The sequence below is a fragment of the Lepidochelys kempii genome, chromosome 3 (assembly GCF_965140285.1).
Source record: "Lepidochelys kempii isolate rLepKem1 chromosome 3, rLepKem1.hap1, whole genome shotgun sequence".
Classification (NCBI taxonomy): domain Eukaryota; kingdom Metazoa; phylum Chordata; order Testudines; family Cheloniidae; genus Lepidochelys; species Lepidochelys kempii.
The window spans coordinates 16,265,800-16,275,210 of NC_136382.1; the positions used below are offsets into that span (position 1 = coordinate 16,265,800).

A 9,411-nucleotide genomic window follows, 5' to 3' on the forward strand; every position below is an offset into this window, starting at 1 on the left:
AATCTATCTGCTACCAAAAGTCTCTTGATTTATGAAGGAAAAAGGCAGAAAAGGAGAAAGATTAACTAGCATCTCAGATGATTCACAACTACACTTTCTAATCAGTCCAGTGCTAAGCATAAAAATTGTTTTGTCCTTTTAAATCAACAGTCACTGACTTCTGAATATACTTAATACAGAAAGCATGAAATGAGAAATTCTTTGCTAAAATGAGAAAATTCTTATATCTAATCTGACCACTGTAAACTAAAACCAGTGATTGTTATGGGTTGCATGCAGAAAATGTTTTCTTCCTAGATAGCCATGAAAATAATTAGCTGTGTCTGATCAGCCGATTCATTAAGAAATCAGCTGCCAGCAGACACCCTGAAAGGAGTTATCTATATATAACAGCAGGTGCAGAGCTCATACAAAATGAAGTCATCCTCTCTTGTGATGCTACTTATTCACTGAAGGCTTTAGTTTTATCCTTCCCATATACTTCTAATCAAGACTCATTAATTATTCCAATTCAAGGCAGGCATATATTCCTGTAAAGCCTTGAAAACAGGTTTACATGCAACAGCTCGTGTCCCAAAAACCCATTAAAAATGCCTGTTTGTCCTGCCAAGAGGATTATTCCTCTATTTGTTACAGGCTTGCTGCATATGGCTGTTTCCTCGTTCTGTTGTTATTTTAACCAGTTCTAGCAGACTGATGGGTCCATTGCCACATAACAGCAACAGTGAGGCACATCATGCAGATCTGCCTTTCACTCTTTATCCAATACATTCATTATTTTAATGACTTTTGAAATCAACAATATACAGCCTTCCACTGAAATCAGTACTAGTTTTACAGTGAATATCAAGTAGACCACATCCACAAGGCTTATGATTGATTATCCTTGTGCATCTGATCTCTCAAGCTGAACTTTCCTTAAAAGACAAGGTTGAAGAACAAAATGAAGGCAGAACTCTTGTTTTATCTATCTGTGGAAATCAACCAAGTACTTGTGAGCCAAAGACTGCCTCAGTGTTAATCTCCACAACCTTTGGCAATTTTTTCTCCTTCCCATCAGCTTATAGCCTGGATCCCAAACCCTGCCCCAGCTCAGCTCTCTCCTATAATACTTCTATCAATCAATCTGAACTACCTATATAGGCACTCAAATGGCCCTCATATATGAACACCTCACAAATATTAATGGATTTATCCTCAAAACACTTCTCTGAGGTATCCAGTATCGGGGTAGCGTGTTAGTTTGTATCCACAAAAACAACAAGGAGTCTGGTGACACCTTAAAGACTAAAAGATTTATTTGGGCATAAGCTTTCGTGGGTAAAAAACACTTCTTCAGATCCAACTGTGGTTTTTTACCCACAAAAGCTTATGCCCAAATAAATCTGTTAGTCTTTAAGGTGCCACCAGACTCCTTGTTGTTTCTCTAAGGGAGGAAACTATTATCTTCATTATACATATGGTCAATAACATAGCCAAGAATTGAACCTGGATCTCCTGGTCCCAATTCAGTGTTTTAATCTCAAGATCACCATTCTTCATGGTTTTTACAATTTCTGCTTCACAATATAATGTTTGAAAGCATAGCAACAAAAGTGACAGAGGAGTAGACCTAAGCAAAAGGATGTGAGATGTGGACATGTGAAGAAAACAACATTATAGTCTTCAAATACATGGAGGGACCAATTTCTATCACAAATCACCAAATAGTAATGGGTTTAAGACAGAGCTGGGAAAAAGTGAAGGTTACATTACAGAAAAACTTGATAACTTGTTCTATTGCAGAATCATTTTTACAGTTAACAAGGAAGATTACAGAAAAGAATGAATTAGAAAATAGCAGGTACTAAAGACCTCTTTAATACAGTGGGGAACTGGGAGCCTGGTGTGGAGCCCAGGCAGCAGATGGGTTCCAGCTGGAGCCCCGCCCCAAGTCCTGGGGTGACAGCCCAGCTGTGAGCCCTGCAGGGTTCACAGCAAGGAGCTTTTCTTGTCAATTTCACAGCTCCAGTGCCTAGCCATGAAATTGACAAGAATGACAGCCAACAGCCAAGGTAAGTAAGATAGTGTCTACACAGTTACTGTAGCACCCTAACTACACTGAAATAAGCCCTATGCCTCTCCTGGAGGTGGAATTATTAGGTCGGTGTAGTAGGGCACTTACACTGGCAGGAGCAAGCTTTAGCGTACACACTGACATAACTAGATCAATGTAAGCTCCCTTAAGTTGCCCTAACTCTATAGTGGAGATTGGACCGTAGCCTGACAAAGAAACAGCAGAGAGACAACAAATGGATTCTATGACAACTTTGCTGGGTGGCGCACTGGCTTGGCCAGAATGGACTACGTCTTAACCTTTGCTTCTCTATGGTGCTTGCTAACCTAAGAACTTCCAAATAGATCCTACTCTCTTTTGAGTAGGGCTGCCTGGCTGAGGTGCACTGGTCCCTGAGAAGTGTAAAAGTCATGATCTATCTCAGTTGGACTCACTGGGCAGAGTTCACAATGTGAAACAGGTGTACCGGAGCCCAGAGGCTCAGTCTCAGAGGCATTGAGGTCCAGTGACCTATCTTTAAGGAAGAGTGGGATCCATGGGGGATCTGGTACGCAGAAGAGGCTCCTCCAAGGAACTATTTAAAAACTGGGGTGCAGCACAGATACTGGGTCTGTGACCATCATCTAATCATCTCTTCTTGCCTTAAGAATCTATTAAACACATTCACTGAAGTTTGACATAAAAGGGATGACATACTGGAGGAGATCAATAGGGATCAAGACATTACAGGGATCTTCCACTAGAACCCCTTTTTCGCCCCTGACAGTGTTCACGCCTGTTATTTCAAGCTGACCAGGGCTGTTTTTTTTAGGCTTAGTTACACCATAGCATATATTTGTGTGAGGTTACAACGTGTCCGGGAAGTACACTGGATAGTTTTGATCAAATTTACATTCCATTATAAGCTGGCCCTCCTCCCCCTTCAGGTACTACCCAGTTAATATTCTGGCTTGGGTCTTTAATATCACATGTTTTACAGTGGACACAATTCTGAGCATTTATCTGCAACCGTAACCCTTCTCCTGTTTCCAGGGAAACATATTCATAAACACCTGCAGGACAGAATCTCTGTTCTGGCCCATTGTATATAGCTAAATTTTTGTTCACAGGGACACTGTCATCCTTCAGAGTCAAATGAGGAGGCTGGTCATGTTCATGATTTGTCCCACTTAGAGCCACAGAGGACAGGAGATCAAAACTGATTTTTCCATCAGGCTTTGGATATTCAATAGGAGTACAATCTTTGGCTGGCTTTAGCTGATCAGAGTCTGGCCCTGGATGTTTTAATGTCCATAGTTCCATTCCTCTCAGTATCCAATAAAATATACCAGTATAAATCATTCCTCCATAGACACCCAGTACTCCATGGCAGGAAGGTCCGATATTCCTAACAGAATAGAGCTCTTTCCACACCCGGGATTTCTTCAAGTTTTCTTCATATTCAGGCACATCAAGTCCTATTGTCTTCGATTGGAGGTTCTCATTAGTTAGTTGGTTGAAAACAGCTTCTGAAGCCAACATGCCACTTTTCATTGCAGTGTGTGTACCTTTGATTTTAGGAACATTCATGAAACGAAGACTGCAACCAATTAATACTCCACCAGGGAAAGTGAGTTTGGGTATAGACTGGAAACCACCTTCATTCAAGGCTCTAGCACCATAGCCAATCCTTTTTCCACCCTCAAAAGTGGGCTCCACACTGGGATGATGCTTCCATCTCTGGAACTCTTTAAATGGGCTCAAATAGGGATTTTGATAATCTAAACCAACCACAAACCCAAGAGCTACCAATGGTTCACCTTCATTTGAATGATAAAGAAATGATCCTCCATATGTATGTCTGTCCAAGGGCCAGCCCACAGTGTGTTCCACTCTTCCTGGTTTCCATTTCTTTTCATCAATAAGCCACAACTCTTTCAGTCCGATACCATAGCTCTGGGGTTGACATTTGTCCCTTAGATTGTAATTGTTTGGCAAGATGTCCATGACAACCTTCTGCAAAGAACGTGACTTTGGCATGTAGCTCCAAACCTCTTTCAAAGATAGCTTTAGGTGCTCCATCCTTTTGAATGCCTACATCATTAGTGGCAATCCCTTTCACACCGCCATCTTCATGAAAAAGAACCTCAGCTGCTGCATAGCCTGGATACACCTCAACACCCAAAGCTTCTGCTTGCTCACCCAGCCAATTCACAAAGTGCTCCAGGCGCACTATATAATTCCCATGATTAGTCATTGGAAGGCCTAGAAGAATTGGCACTGGAATTCTGGAATTCTTTGTTAAAATCCCAAATTTGTCTTCAGTTACTGGAGTCTGAAGTGGAGCCCCTCGCTCCTTCCAGACCGGTAAGAGTTCTTCCAAAGCTCGTGGCTCAAGACAAGCACCAGAAAGTATATGTGCACCGATCTGAGCAGCCTTCTCCACCAAGCAAACACGAACTTCTTTGCCATACTCATTGGCTAACTGTTTAAGTCAAATAGCTGCAGAAAGACCCGCAGGGCCTGCTCCAACTATAACAACATCAGCTTCTTCTGCAAATCTTTCCATGTTCACCCCTTCCCATCGTTTGTCTTTGTTCCGAGAATGAATAGTATAGTGTGTAGTGATTCGAGGCACAGAGGAAGTAGAAGCCCATCTTGCAATACACAAAGGCGGTAGAATGTCTTCCTTTACTGACTTTAAAGCATGCAAACAATGATGTGCTTGGCTGGAGAGCGTGCAGAGCGGCAGTGGCATGGTGCCTGCCTGGTCGCCCCCTGGGGACGGGGCAGCCTCCCCTCAGAGCCGGGACAGGGGGCGAACGCTGCCACTGCCCGCTATGCACAGCCTGCCCCCCAAAGCGCCCGGGGGTCCCCCGCTCTGCCTTCCCCGAGCACCCGGGCTCTGAAGCTCCGGGTCAGCCTGCCGCCGCGAGCCCACACACAGCCCCGGCCAATGGCATTCACCCCACACAGCACACACCCGCAGCTCTCGCCACCCCGTCCCCGCCCCACTGCGCCTGCGCACCAGGCTACCTGCCGGGAGACCTGACCAGGGCTGTTGCATAGGTCTTGTTTCCCTAAGATGACAGTGGGAAGTTTGGTTTTAACCTGCCACATGCACCTTGCCTTGATAAAATTACTGAGAGGAGCCCTGGGCATTCAGATACACTAGGGTGATGGGCTTATAACAGACAATAATTTAGATTGCAATCCAAGCAAAATGTCTCAAAAGCACAGTTCAGTGTAGAAATGCAGAGGGGATCAGCACGGAGCATTTGGATCAAGCAGGACAGAGGGAGATGTGAGCCTGTGTGGCTTTTTGGGGGTGGGAGGGGTGGAGAGGTTATCTTCTCCTTCCCACCAACCTGCACATCTGAAATTAGTCAGGGAAATCAATAGTAAAATAGATTTCAGAGTAGCAGCCGTGTTAGTCTGTATTCGCAAAAAGAAAAGGAGGACTTGTGGCACCTTAGACACTAACCAATTTATTTGAGCATGAGCTTTCGTGAGCTACATCCGATGAAGTGAGCTGTAGCTCAGGAAAGCTTATGCTCAAATAAATTGGTTAGTCTCTAAGGTGCCACGAGTCCTCCTTTTCTTTTTTAGTAAAATAGAGGTTTAGCAAACCCCACCCAGCCTCATCCTCCAGCTGGCCTCCTGATCCCTAGCTGGGGGAGACAGGCACCCACACAACCTGCCCCCAATCTAGAGAAGCAAGTCTCAGGGGCAGCCACCCCACCCCCCATGTCCTTGTCTGGGCACACCCGATACATGGGTCTAGAAGGGGGAGCTGACAACCCCCTAGGACAACATGTCGGTATCCACAGGGGAGCCAGCACCACCCCTCCACAGAACGGCATCCCACGGGGCCAGAGGGAAGAGCCGGCAACGCCCCCCAGAGATCGGTATCCCGGGAGGGGGCCCGAGTGGGGAGCCGGCACCGCGATAGGTCGGTATCCCAGGAGGGGGAGGGGCGAGCGCGGGCCCAGCCACTCACGGGGGAGGGGGGCAGAGGGGGCACGTACCTCAGCGCCTCAGTCACACGCTCCTGGCGGCCCGCTCACAAGCGGTACCGCGCCGAGCCGCTGCTCCGCGCCCCTCCCAGACCCCGCCCCTTCCCGGATAAGCCCCGCCTCCTCCCGCCTATTGTTCGGGCACTTCCTGTGCCCCGCTCCCTGCCCCCAATGGCCAGCGACGCTGTCCGTCAGGGGTTGGGGAAGCGGGGCGGAGAGGGACGCGTGCGCAGTCGGGAGAGCAGGTGACGGGCGCGGGCCGGGTGTTGCCATGGTGCCGCGGGCAGCTGGGCTCTTCAGGCTCGCAGCCACCCTCCCCGGCCTGAGCCCTGCCTGCTCCTAGCCCTGGCCGGCAGCCGACCTGTGCCCCCCCCCCCCCCCGCGCACGGCCTGTGAGCTCGTTGGGGGGCAGGGGCTAGCCTGGGGCCCGGGGCATCGCCTCAGCCTGGGGCTGGAGGCCAAGCGGGACGCTGTCAAAGGGTGGGCGCGGCTCTGGCCCTGCGGCTGAGTCGTTTCCAGCCGAACCCAGAGGCGAGTTACAGTTTTGGGGGGTCCTGGGCCAGAGCCAGTGGGGCGCCAGGCGGAGCAGGTCAGGGTGCCTGGGCAGGGGCCCGGCTGGCCCAGTGGCTAGTCCGCCACTGGCCGAACCAGCTCCTCACAGCCATGCCCAGAGCAGCCCCCTCCAGCAGCATGGGCCCCCCAACTCCACTGCCCCAGGGCAGGGCTACGCACCTAACTCCTTTTAACAGACAGCTTGATAAAGATAGGGCGGGGTTGCCTTCGGGTGACCCCACAGCAAGCGTGAAAAATCAGGACTGGGGTGGGAGGTAATAGGAGCCTATATAAGAAAAAGCCCCAAATATCAGGACTGTCCCTATAAAACAAGGACATCTGGTCACCTTAGGTTGCCTGCACTAGCAGGAGCTTGGACACATCCCCCCCGGTGTGCCATACATGTAAACCTTGGGGCAATGGTAGGAACATCAAAGAACGCTTTAGCACCGTAGGTATGAAGTGGTCTCCTTTTCTTTCTCACTCTGCTCACACAGCAGTGCTGTGGACTTCCTTGCTGCAGAAATTGCAGCTTCTCTGTCACTCTGTGCCAAATTAGCAAGATGTCTCAAATGGTAGACTCCATTTGATTTGCTGAGTCTAAAGACAGATTTTTTTTCCAAATAGCAGATGGGGTGATGCAGAATCACATCCAGTTAAGGCATGTACAGCAGGAAGTATCTTGCAGAAGTCAGAAGTGAGTGTGTCACAAATTGCATGCACAGGTACGATAGGTGCTGTGATTGGTCCTCCCTTGCCAGACTTAAATACGGTCGTCTTGGCCGTAGCAGGGGTGCCAGATATCTTGACTGGCCTGAAGAAGCTACATGCCCCCTAAGAATCAAGTGCACGTCTCACAATTCTCTCCATTTGTTCTTCACCAACATCTGCTATTTTCAGCAGAGACTCTTGTAACATCAGATGTTACATGCAGTCCAGTAGATATGTTGATAAGCACCCCTGGATGTGATTCGGGGTCCAATGAGTTTATCTTATTGTTGATGACATGATTGGCAAGAGCTGTAACCTGCTTTTCATCCCTCTTCAATGCAGAGGCAAGGACTTGTTTGTGGACTGTGTCTTCACTACTTCTTGTTAGGTGACTTCTTTCTCATAGCTTTTGCATATTTACTCAGGACATGTCTTGTGGGGGTCCATCTAACAAGGGCTGGATTCTTTTTTGTCAGTCCTACAATCCCACTTCTGCCCTTTGAGTCTTTGAAGACAGTTTTCTTTGTTCCCTAGGGTGGCCAGATGTCCCGTTTTTATAGGGACAGTCCTGTTTTTTGGGACTTTTTCTGATATAGGCACCTATTACCCCCCACCCCCATCCCACTTTTTCACAGTTGCCATCTGGTCACCCTACTGTTCCTGCATCACTCCAAATGCCACTGAAAGAACCAGGTGTCTGACATACATTCCCCTGACTCAGAGGCATCATGTACTTCCTCAAGGAGATTTAACATACCAAGAATGTAGACTGATATCCATATGGCATAGTCGGACCTGCCTGCAGTATGGAACACTGTGTGTGTAAGGCATTAAGAAGTTGAAATGAACTTAAACAGTAAAAACTTCTGGTCATAGTCATGTTGCAGTGTTTCTGGAACCGTGCAAAAAATGACTCTCTCATTTTGGGTACTATATTTTCACCTCACCTGCAGGTTTACGGCACCATTGGACAGCTCCACATCATACCACACCTGAACATATATAAAATAAGCGTTCAAACGATATAAGATGTGGGTGTGTGTAGGGTAGGCAGATTGAACTCCAAAAATATGGCAACTTTTCAGAGAATTGTCACATACCTGTATAGGCAGGGAACTGTTCACTCTGGAGATACCCTAGTCAGAAGGGAAAGAGACCAGAGGATTGGTCTCCACCCAAGAGAAGTGACAGCCAAAGTAGTCGGAAACCTGAGGGTGAGTGCCCTTGCTGGACCACTGAACGGAACTACATGTGCAGTCGTCCTGAACCGTGACATATGTTCTTCTGAAGGCAGCTGAGGCAGGACTAGGATATTCTCAGTTAAGAGGTCTAGACTTCCAGAGGAGCACTGGTGAATGCAGTGTGACCTGTAGGAAATGCTGCCAATGGCATTTAAAACAGGAACTTGTCCCCCTTTCCTCCCCACACACACTTTTGCCTCTGCCCTTCTCTCTTCCCCAAACCCAAGCAGAGCTGCCTACAACTTGGCATGGGAAGAGAACCAGAGGATCAATAGACTCCACTCGGAACGTTGCTATTGTCAGTCTATTTTAAGTAGAAGGTGCTCAGGTCCAGACCTCAACAATATATAGGCACCTATTTCCCATAGAAATCCCTTTGAGGATCTGGGCTGCAGATATTACTATGACGGGTAGCAGGCAGGACAAACCCTAAAATGGACAGAATTATATAAATTGATTTGGATGAAATCTGACAATTACAAATTCCTCTAAAGTCTTCAGAATTTCAGGGGGGAGGGAGAGTTTTCCTGAAGAGCTCGAAACCTTTTACACAAACATGAATCCCTGTGAGGAAGCAAAGTGTCACTGCCCATTTATGAGTTTCTGTATGCGGTGATTTCAAACACAGAGAGCAGTGGATTTTGTTCCAAACATCTTAGTTTTTTTGTTCATGAGTACTCCAAGGCTGTCAAGGAAATGCAAGTGGCTACTGATTCTTTTTTTCAGTCACTTTTGGGGCACTATTTTCTGTGCAAAGCCCTCGGCACCACCATTTGAGAATGGTCAGTGGTAAAAATTGCAGACGATAAGCTATTGCATATTGAGCCAAACCCTGGACCCTGAGCAAAGCTTAAGT

General features: G+C 47.4%; 1 protein-coding gene and 1 pseudogene across 1 annotated transcript in view; both read right to left on the bottom strand.

Moving 5' to 3' along the window:
- ENPP5 (ectonucleotide pyrophosphatase/phosphodiesterase family member 5) overlaps window positions 1-6,140 on the bottom strand; it is a 30,010-nt gene extending 23,870 nt beyond the window's left edge. Inside the window, exon 1 of the mRNA XM_073335789.2 lies at window positions 6,064-6,140. The gene's annotated coding sequence lies outside the window, so the exon portion shown is untranslated. The remainder of the gene's footprint in view (window positions 1-6,063) is intronic.
- On the bottom strand, window positions 2,850-5,125 carry LOC140908118 (electron transfer flavoprotein-ubiquinone oxidoreductase, mitochondrial pseudogene; annotated as a pseudogene).
- Window positions 6,141-9,411: the final 3,271 nt, after the last annotated feature.